The following is a 10,806-nucleotide window of genomic DNA, read 5'->3' on the forward strand; positions in this document are numbered from 1 at the left end:
TACTAACTTGTGAAAGTTTTGAGCCACCAGGCCTCTGGCGGGTTTAATGCGTCACGAATTCCTCTCGTGTGCCAACCTCTTCATCTTAGAGTAGCACGCGCAACCTACGTTCTCAGTTATTTGCTGGATGGATTCAAACCTCTGTCTTCCTCTACACACCTCCCTCTTAGTACTACTGAAGTTATCCCGTGATGTCTTAACAGGTGTCCTACGACCGTCCCCCTTCTTCATGCCAGTGTTTTCGATATATTGCTTCCCTCGCCGATTCAACAGAGAACCTCATCATCCCTTACGTTATCAGTCCACCAAATTCTCAACATTCTTCTGCAGCAAATGCATCGACTCTCTTCTTTTCCGGTTTTCCCTCAGTCCATGTTTCACTACCATACAATGTTATGCTCCAAGCGTACGTTCTCAGAAATTTCTTCCTCAATTTAAGACCTATATTTGATGCTAGTAGACTTCCCGTGCCCAGGAATTCCCTTTTCGCCAGAGCTAGCCTGCTTTTTATGTCCCCCTTGCTCCGTCTGCTATGGGTTATTTTCTTGTCTAGGTCGCAGAATTCCTTAATTTCATCTACTTCGTCATCACCAATCCTGATGTTAAGTTTCGCTGTATAAAAGTTTCCTTCTATGCAATTAAAAAGTAAGTCGAAGGTAGAATTAAATTGACACGGTGAGGAATCAAAAGCGAATCGGACTGTAGTGCTGTTCTCTTACATTATTACTCGCATGTCCAGATCATATTTTCCTCAGATTTTTAGGATTTAAGCTCCATGGCTACACCATTGTCAGGGCAGATAATCGTGACACGGATGCATAGCGCCCTGCCTGCCGTACGCTGTTATCGTATTCTCGGAGCCACGCGCGCAAGCTTAACGGCCGCCACCGACAGCCGACAGCGCTCCGTAATATCTCTGACACGGCCAGGCTCCGCAGCGGTCTCGCACAGCTGCCGAACAAAACGACCCGATACGGTTCAACAAAAGCAGCGGGTTATTCGATTCTCTGTGTGCCCCCCACATCTCTGGCCGTTCGGGCACCGTAACTGTATTAACCCGAAAACATAACCCTTTTTTTTATACTCCGAAGCAATAAAACACCGCAACTGAATATTGCAATCCACATAGTCGGCTGCAGACACAGCGTATAGGAATTTATTTTTCCCGGTTACTAGAGAGAGAGAGAGATCAGTAGTGAAACATACATAAATAACCATGTTACACTATTTTATATAATAATTACCAAGAAATTTCAGATTTCTTATGTGAGAATGGGTTCCGGTTGCTAATGACACTCAAATTAATAGCAATGACCTGGCATTACCAAATATTTAAAACCACAAAACAACGATATTTCATCTTCACTTAAAACTTCCGGGCTTATAGGCCGTGGTCGAAGTATAAAAGACGAGATTGGACATCTACGGTCAACTTTCGTAAAGAATGGCTATTCTAGTAAGGATGTAGATCGAGCACTTCGCCCTAGGCAGAGAATCAGGAGGAACGACGAACAACAGTCGCCCAGGGGCAAATGTTTTCTTCTGTTCATTAGTATGGTCATAGATTGCATTGGGAAAGTTTTAGGCAAGTATGGGGTGGAAACTATTTTCAGACCCACCAGGAAAATAAAAGAATTTCTAAGATCGCCAAAAGATGCACGACACCCTTTGGCTACATCGGGGGTATATAAAAATCCTTGTGGTTGTGGACAGGTTTATATCGGTACCACAAAGAGAAGTGTGAACACCCGACTTGTTGAACATAAGAGGAACTGCAGCCTGGTTCACACGGAAAAATCGGCCGTAGCGGAACATGTTTACCAGGAAGGTGATCATGAAATAAAATTCAGCGAGACGAGCGTCATATCAAAACCCTCGCATTATTATGCACTCTTGTATAGAGAGTATATCGAGATTGATAAACATCGTAATAATTTTAATAGGAAAGACGAAGGTGTTAAACTGGATAAAATTTGGATGTCAGCGTTACACCGCAAGCGTGACGACCGATTACATTCAATCGAGAATGTTGGCATTACCGGAGACAATCTCATAGCCGACGCCACGTGATCGACAGTGGCGCCCTCTGTACTGCCTATATAATCAGCGCTTCCTCGAGTTCTCTTCGCAGTTCGCCGCTGTACCTCCGAGGGTGTCTCCCGCAGTTGGAGACGAAACGTCAGGAGAGAGCTTTATACTTCGACCACGGCCTATCAGCCCGGAAGTTTTAAGTGAAGACAATACCGGCGGTGAAAGCCTACATCGTATGATCAAACGATATTTCAAACAGTATATCTTGTATTTTCAAATTACTCAATTTTCAAAAGAAAATTATTATTACAATAGAATCTTATTGGCTTTGTTAACTCATTAAAAATGTGTGAATTCCTAAGGGGCCAAACTAGGATTACCCACTATTCAAACTAACTTGCACTAACTTATGCTAAGAACAACACACACACCCATGCCCGAGGGAGGACTCGAACCTTCTGCGGGAGTGGCCCCACAATCCGTGACATGACGCCTCTAACCGTGCGGCCACTCCGTGCCGGCGTTAACTCATTATTCAGTAGCCGAAACACTGATACGAAACTACTCCCACAGCAGTATTAGCCGATTAGCCTTTTGTCCTTAGGATACGATCAGTATAACTCATTTACTAGGCTGCTAATCGGTGGTTAATAATATAGAAACCTATCGGGATTGTTTTAGGGTTCACAGAACGACTTTTTATCTACTGTTCCAGTGTCGAACAACACGTGGGGAAAACGAACACCTAAACCTTTTCTTGTTAGCCCTGATTTATTTTCTTTTGTTACGATATCCTTTTCTCTCTATGTAGGTAGGGTCTAAAAAATGTTACCGCATTCGGAGGAGACAGTTTGTGTTCGAAATTTTGTGGAAAGATCTCGGCCCAACGAAAAATGCCTATGTTTTGATTATTGCCACCCCAGATCGCGTATCATATCCGTGGCACACTCGCCTCTGTTTCGCAATTGCACAAAACAGGCCGCCCATCTTCAAACTTTTTCAGTGACCTCCATCATTCCTCTCTGAAGAGGATCTCATGTTACTGTTGTTGTCTTCAGTTGGAAGACTGGTTTCACGGAGCTCTCCATGCTACACTACCACGTGCGAGGCTCGTCATCATCGAATAACTACAGAAAACTACATCCTTCTGAATCTGGTTACTGTATTCATCTCTTCGCATCCCTTTACGATTTTTACCCCCCCCCCCCCCCAAAACCCCCCACAACACTCCACCCCCCTCCAAACACACACCAATACTAAATAGGTGAAGCACACGTGAACATTTTTTGAACCAACCAAACAGGTGATCCCTTAATGTCTCAGAATGTGTTCTATCAACCGATTCATTCTTTTGGTCAAGTTCTGCCACAAATTTATTATATACCCAGTTCTATTCAGTACCTCTCCAGGATATCATACCGCATAGCAATTCGCAGAAGAGCACCGACAAATGGTTCAAATGGCTCCGAGCGCTATGGGACTTAACATCTGAGGTCATCAGTGCCCTAGACTTACAACTACTTAAACCTAACTAACCTACCGACAGTATACACATCCATGCCCGAGGCAGGATTCGAACCTGCGACCGTAGCAGCAGCGCGGTTTCGGACTGAAGCGCCTCGAACCGCTCGGTCACAACGACCGGCGAGTACGGACAAGCGCAGTGTCGGCAACCCATTTATAGATTTGTTGTACCTTCAAACTATTCTGTCCGTAAAACGCAGTGCTTCACCTTCCCGACAACATTTCCTGTGTGATCGTTCCAATTTAATTTGTTGGTAATTGTAATCTCTAGGTACTTGGTTGAACCGACAGCCATCAGATTTGCGTGATTTATCGTATAACCGAAATTTAACGGATACCTTTTAGTACTTATTTGTATGGCCCCATACAGATATCTTGTCTGAATCATTTTGCAACAGGCTTTAATTTTCTGGTGACTTAAATAGACAGTAAAATGCAGCATCATCAGCGAGCGATCTAACCGGGCTGTTCAAATTGTCGTCCAAATCGTTTTTATAGATTACAAACAGCAAAGGGCTTATAACACTTTCTCGGGTTTACTATGAACTATGGCAGGAAACCACGAATCCAGTCGTACAACTGAGACGATATGCCAGAGGCGTGCATTTTGGTTAAAAGCCGCTTCTGAAGAACTGTGTTAAAACCCTCCTGGCAATCCAGAAATATTGAATCAATTTGAGATCTCCTGCCGATAGCTCTCATTACTTCTTGTGAAAAAGTGGCCAGTTGTGTTCCACAAGAACGATATTTTGTAAGTCCATTATGACTATGTGTCAATAGATCGTTTCCTTTTGAGCAGTAGTAGTAATAGTAGTACAGTTGTAATGAGTTGTTACCCGGCAAAGCGAAACAACTGGGGCTGAGCACTGACGTGTTTACGCCTATGAAACAGGTTGGGGAGGTGGTAACAGTGTACATTAAGGGAGCCGGCCGGGGTGGCCGAGTGGTTCTAGGCGCTACAGTCTGGGACCGCGCGACTGCTACGATCGCAGATTCGAATCCTGCCTCGGGCATGGATGTGTGTGATGTATTTAGCTTAGTTAGGTTTAAGTTGTTCTAAGTTCTAGGGGACTGATGACATCAGCAGTTAAGTCCCATAGTGCTCAGATCCATTTGAACCATTTGTACACTACGGTATTCTTGCTGGTGGAACCTGTCACATGCTACACGTCTGCTTGCCAGTGCCCTGCATTACATAAAAACTGTTTGTTTGATAATACTTGTTGGACACCACCACTTTGCCAAAATTTATTCACAATGTTATGTATATGAATCCACGTTTTGACTAATTAAACTACTAGACATGTCAAGTACGATGCTTCATCTTTCTGTAAGAAGCTAACGGCCTCATTAAAAAATGTGAAGTCTTGTTCGTACATAATTACTAGTTTACTCTGGTCCTTAGATAGCTTTGACACCCAACAATGTGCTACGGAAGATGTGAAGCTTATGCGTAATTAGTACTTCCTGGTAAAGTTTTATAGTATCGCAGAAACACATTCTTCCATATCATGAATAGGGTATTTATTGCGTCAGTTTTCTTCTTCTCCTCTGGCGTAGATGCTTCAGTCCCACTGATGTCAGCATGAAGCCCTTCCCATTTTGCTTGCATATTCCGTCACATTTTCCGAGTAAAATATTATTTCTTTCTCTTTTTCGTCACCACTGAATTCCTTAACCTTAAAATCAATTCATAGCGTCTAGCGCAGTTTTCGTTATCACTTTCCGTGCTTTCAACGCGACGTAACGATGCCCGGTAGTACGAACTGGAATGTGGCTGTACCTAGGTCCCGCTGGAGCCGATTTTACAGTTCGCTTTCTCGAGTTCTGTGGCTGTTGAGGTTGTCGTTATTGTACTATACAACGCTTATTGTTAACTGTTGATATCCCATTTCCACGATCCTAACTGTGCTCTCTCTCATTCTCTCTCTCTCTCTCTCTCTCTCTCTCGCCGGCCGCGGTGGTCTCGCGGTACTAGGCGCGCAGTCCGGAACCGTGCGACTGCTACGGTCGCAGGTTCGAATCCTGCCTCGGGCATGGGTGTGTGTGATGTCCTTAGGTTAGTTAGGTTTAAGTAGTTCTAAGTTCTAGGGGACTAATGACCACAGCAGTTGAGTCCCATAGTGCTCAGAGCCATTTGAACCATTCTCTCTCTCTCTCTCTCTCTCTCTCTCTCTCTCTCTCTCTCTCTCTCTCTCTCTCTTGCTCGCGTTGTTAATGTTCGTAATAGTACCGTCGTCTGTAACCGCACGACCAAGTACATTTGCTGAAGTACCATGACACAACACTTTTTTTAAAAAACATCTTGCTAATATGAATCTTTGAAGCAAACATTTTTGTGTGTCTGATTCTCAGCTGGAAGAGAGATAGTAATAGTACCTTTCGTCACAAAATATGCAATGGCTATGAAGGATGGAAATGAAGAAGTCCGTACTCCTCTTCACCATTTCCATTTTCTGCATGGCCCGTACTCCTTTAATTTTACTTCCCTTTCTTCAAACGGGGTGAACGGCCTTGCCGCAGTGGCAACACCGGTTCCCGTCAGATCGCCGAAGCTAAGCGCTGTCGGGCTGGGCTAGCACTTGGATGGGTGACCACCTGGTCGGCCGAGAGCTGTTGGCAAGCGGGGTGCACTCAGCCCTTGTGTGGTAAAACTGAGGAGCTACTTGACTGAGAAGTTGCGGCTCCGGTATCGTAAACCGACATACGGCTGGAAGAACAGTGTGCTGACAACATGCCCCTCTATATCCGCATCCAGTGACGCCTGTGAGCTGAGGATGACACGGCGGCCGGTTGGTACTGTTGGGCCTTCATGGCTTTTTCGGGCGAAATTTTTTAGTTTTTTAGTTTTCTTCAAACGGAATTTTTCAACCAACTCCATTTCCAAAAATTTGTTCAAGTGTGAAGGAATTAGTGATTAACACAATGGATTCATACCAGGAGGATTGAATGAGATCGCGCAGTGTTTAACAGTGAATGCACAATTGTGAAGATTTTATTTTGTGTACTCTTTTCGTGTCATTCATAAATAGTTTCAGACGAATGCCATTGTTATTGTCTGAAATAGCTACGGCAGTTTCCTTCCGCCATTCTTCTAAACTGAGCTGCTCCTTCGCCCCGAATGATCTTGCTTGTAACGATACCCTGAACTCTAAGCTCCATTTTTGTACCTACTTATATCGATGGGCAAGACTTAAGACTCCGACTAGTCAAGTTGATTTGGTATTTTTCCACGGATTACCTCGATCACGTTAGAGTTCATTAACAGCGCTCTATTCCTTCCCCAGTCGTTCCCAAACTAATTTAACATTCCATCTCTAGTTACCTCGATCTTAGGAACGTTTACTAATTGCACTACCTACGTCGACACCTAAACTGCACAAGCCATTTTAGGGTGTAGGATGAATAGTACTTCCGGCTTCACCAGTATTCCTCCTCTCTCCCTCTTCCGCTCGCGAATGGTGCCCGGGAAGAATTGAGTGTCAGTAAATCTCCGTATTAGCTCCTGTTTTCCAGATTTTCCGACCGTGATCATTAGTGAGAAGCTTGTGGGAAGAAGTAATATGCTGTACCTCTCTTTTTGGAACTTGCATACTGTACATGAAATGTTAGCAATAAAGTTCACCGTAATACACCGCTTCTGTTGTAGCGTCTGCCACTGGAGTTTAAGGGGCAGATCCAATGCTTTCGTGCTGGCTCAACGATTCTGTCACGAAACGTGTCTCCCTTCATCAGTTATTCTCAAAGCAAGATGGGAAAGATCCCAGACTGATCAGAAGCACTCGTGAATTGGTCGATCGAATGTTTTGTAAGCTCATTTCTTTCGGGGGTGAATAACATTTTCTTAAATTTCTTCCAATGAATCTCAGCCCGCCATCTGCTTTTTCGACAATACCTTAAATTTATGCACGTTCATAGTCAACTACCAGCACCTGCACTGCTCTTTGGTCTTTCTGCAATTCACTATCGTTTCCTGGCGTTTCAACCTTCCTAATAAGTAACGGCGTCGTGGACGACCACCCCACCGGAGGTTTCGACATTATGCACATCAACATTTATACGTATTGTAAACAGTGATAGCCCAGAACTCTCCTTTGGTGAACTCTCAAAGTTGATTTTTATGGAGGAATGTTCTTCGGAAAGGGCTAGTGTATGAATACAAATAATGCTGAATTAATTCGCCGTCACTGATACACACTATAATTATAATAATTATTTCGTGAAGCTCGCTGACCTGGTGCAAGTCTTTCAATTAGGCACCACTTCGGCGTCTTGCGTGTCCCTACCACACCCCACTTATCCAACAAGGAAAAGGGAGCCTACAGTTTAACGCGGAACCCGAACACTTGACGTTTCTAGCGACTCGACACATCGTTGAGAGGAGAAGGCTAGGTAAAATGAAGACTGAAAAAACCCAAGATCCGACCGCGATTCGATCACGCGATCTCTTGGTATCTAGCTAGGCGCTTTACCACTTTTTCATTCTATCCATTTTTTAAAGAGGTTTCTTCAAGTGACACTTTTTCCACTTTCTCAATACTCTGAAATAAGTAAAACATCTGTTTTTCAATTTTTTTTTTGTTTTGTAATGTCACGATCAACTACACGCTGGAGGAGATAAGATGGGCAGGGGTCGAATCCCGATGCCTCGCCACGATGCCTCCACACTTCCATCGCTGAGCCGTCGCTAGAACACCAGACCCGACTGATACACGCTGATGAGCATAAACGTTATGACCACCTGCTTAATACTGTGTTGGTCCACTTCTGCAACACAATACAGCGGCGATTCTGCGTGTCACCTATATGACAAGACCTTTGTGGGTATCGGAGGTTTACGTCACCAGTTGTCTTCGCACAGGTCATACATCCCCCGTAAATTGAGGGACGGTGGTTTGAGTGCGCGGAGGTAGCATCCGGTAGCCTCCTATGTATTTTCTATAGGGTTCAGATCAGGCAAATCTGAGAGACAAAAACTCAACGTGGGTTCTCTATCGTGCTGCTCCAAGCACTGCAGCATTATTCTGGCCTTGTGGCACGCACAATTTATCCTGAGGGATGATGCCATCGCCGTGAGGAAAGACGTCAGGCATGAAGAGTTACACGTGGTGCGCAATAATGTCCATGTAGTCCACAGCTGTCAGGCTGCTTTCGATTACTATCATAAGCCACACGGAAGCCAACATAACTCTTCCCCATAGTACAAAACTGCCCCTAACGCTAGCGTTCTTTGCGCGGTGCATGTTTCGAGGAGCTGTTCGCCTAGACGACCGCCTATCGTGACACGACTGGTGTAACAAGAAGCAAGCGAAACGTTTCCACTGATCCGCTGTTCAATCTCCATGACCCCTTTCACCCTGCAGTCATAATATACGATGTAGTTGGGTCGACATAGGAACACGTACGGGTCAACTGCTGTGGAGCTGCATCTTCAACAGTGTGTGCTGCAGGGTATGGCCAGAAACACTTTGTCTTGGATCATCATGGTATTCTGTAGTCATATCTGCCACAGATCGCCGTCTATTCTTCTTTACTGAGAGGGCAAGTTTGACAACTCTTAGTGTAGTGATCAGGGGTGTTCGTCCAACAACTTGTTATATACTCATGGTTTCACCGTCGTTCAACCACTTTTCAGTGATGATTCTTACGACAGCAGCACGTGATCAACCAATCTGCCATTGTCGTTTACCGGGTATTCGTTCGCAGGCGCCGCGCAGTAACACTCTGTCCTTTGTCTAAGTAGTTTATGTCAGTTGACTTCCTCATATATGGCCCGTATCGTACCTAGAGTGATTCCCCATTCGTCTTTACTCCGTTTCCGCTTCAGCGCCCACAATACCACCGAGCAGCATACAAATCTCGCGGCAGGCAGTAGTCCTAATTTCTTTAGGCCATTATTCTATACCTATAACTTTGTGCATCTCTCTGACGGCCCTTCTTGAAAATGAGAGTAATCTGTGCTTTTTTCCAGTGCCTATGTTGGTATCTTTCGTGGCTCCAGCGACCTGCGGAAACAATGAAGAAGGTCGTACTTAGTAATTTAACCAATCAATTCGGGTACATTATGTTGACTAAGGAAAAATCGCGTACGGGGTTCCCTAAGGCTCAGTCTTAGGTCCGCTATTGTTACTCATACACGTAAATTGTCTTTCGTCTAATGAACAACACGCAGAATTAGTTCTTTCTGCAGGTGGCAGTAGTATTGCAATCAATCCAAGCATACATACAGAAAAAGAAGAAATAGTGAACGATGCTCTTTAAAGTATTATTGGTTTTGCGCGAATGGTCTCACTCTCAGATTGAAAAAGACAAAAAGTATTCAATTCTGCACATCTATGGGTACTAAACCAATTATATTTGTAACACATGGTGTGGAACTAATAAATAGGGTTAAACTTCAAGATTCTTATGTGTTCGTATTTACGAGAATTGAAACTGGAACAAGCAACACTCCTGAAACTACTTAGTTCAGTTACCTTTGCAGGTAGAATCATTGCAAATCTTTGGCAGAGACAAATCAGTAAGTTGACATGTTTCGCATATCTTCATTCAATAATGTCATATGGAATAATGTTCTAGGGTAACTCATATTTAAGAAAGGCAGTCTTCATTGCTCAAAAACGTACTGTAAGAGTTATAGGTGGTGAAGACCCACTATCATCTTGTAGACATCTGTTTGAGGAGTTGGGCATTCTGACTACTGATTCATAGTATATTTATTCCCTCATGACGTTCGTTGTGAATAATTCACTGTAGTTCAAGACGAACAGTGATGTACATAATTACAATAACAGGAGGAAAAATGACGTTCATTACTCCAAATTAAGGTTGTCTTTAGCATGAAAATGCCCGCATCTCGTGGTCGTGCGGTAGCGTTCTCGCTTCCCACGCCCGGGTTCCCGGGTTCGATTCCCGGCGGGGTCAGGGATTTTCACTGCCTCGTGATGGCTGGGTGTTGTGTGATGTCCTTAGGTTAGTTGCGTTTAAGTAGTTCTAAGTTCTAGGGGACTGATGACGTAAGGTGTTAAGTCCCATAGTGCTCAGAGCCATTTGAACCATTTTTTAGCATTAAAAGGAGTGCAAAATGCTGCAACTAAAATTTTCATCACTTACTCAGTGATGAAAATATCTGACAGGTAGCTATAAAATTTGGAAACAATCTAAAAAGTTTCTCCTTGGCAACTCTTTATGTTCTGTAGCAGAATTTCTATTACTATAGTGTCTAACAGGTGATGTATAGGAATTACTAAA

At 43.9% G+C, this 10,806-nt stretch overlaps 1 pseudogene; it reads left to right on the forward strand.

The window, feature by feature from the left end:
• The first annotated feature begins 6,059 nt into the window (after positions 1–6,059).
• Positions 6,060–6,177, forward strand: LOC126337527 (5S ribosomal RNA; annotated as a pseudogene).
• The last annotated feature ends 4,629 nt before the right edge of the window (positions 6,178–10,806 follow it).

This window comes from Schistocerca gregaria, chromosome 2, assembly GCF_023897955.1.
Source record: "Schistocerca gregaria isolate iqSchGreg1 chromosome 2, iqSchGreg1.2, whole genome shotgun sequence".
Taxonomy (NCBI): Eukaryota; Metazoa; Arthropoda; class Insecta; order Orthoptera; family Acrididae; genus Schistocerca; species Schistocerca gregaria.